Genomic DNA, 709 nt, shown 5'->3' with positions numbered 1-709 from the left:
AGAGGCCTGGATGGCAGGCCGATTGGGCCATCGAGGCCTTATGACGCCAGAGACGCACGTCACGCTGAAATCAAGATTCAGCGCCCAAAGTAGCCTCTCCACCACTTTACTTGCATAACCCCTGCTCTCTGCCAGCCTTCTGTCCAGTCGGACCAGATACCAGGGGCCACCCCTGCATCCCGCCTGACCGTGACCGCGAGACCCGGTCCCGAGAGTCAAAAGGCCCGCGGGGACCCTGATCACGGACGGGCCGTCCCTTGCAGGGCTGAGCTTGTTTCGTTGGGTGATGTGGCTGCTTCGCTGTCGCCCAACGGTGCCTGGCGGTGACCCGCTATCAGTTTTGATGCATTTCGGGCCCCAATTTCGATGAGCCATGGCCCTTGAGAGCGTCCAGTGCCGTGATCGAGGCCTCTTAAAGGCGGGGGCGGGGTAGGTCGAGGACAGCTCATTGGGAACTGTCAGCGAAGAATTCCCGCCGGTGTGCCGGGTGAAATGAGCTAGGTATGATTTGACTTTGCTTGTCGCGAGTCTGAAAAACAGTGGGCAGACGAAAGTATCAGGATGCACATTGCTCTCTTTCGATTTGCCCACCGCGTCAATCTACGCTCGAGATCAGTCGTACTCCTCCACAGTCTGGTCGCGATGCGGCGCCCGTCTGCTGGGCCCTGCATCGGAATCGTCCCTTTTCTCGCTCTCGCTGGCCGGTGTG

The sequence above is a fragment of the Verticillium alfalfae genome, genomic scaffold (assembly GCF_000150825.1).
Source record: "Verticillium alfalfae VaMs.102 supercont1.5 genomic scaffold, whole genome shotgun sequence".
Taxonomy (NCBI): Eukaryota; Fungi; Ascomycota; class Sordariomycetes; order Glomerellales; family Plectosphaerellaceae; genus Verticillium; species Verticillium alfalfae.
Note: the sequence above shows the minus strand (reverse complement) of the source record.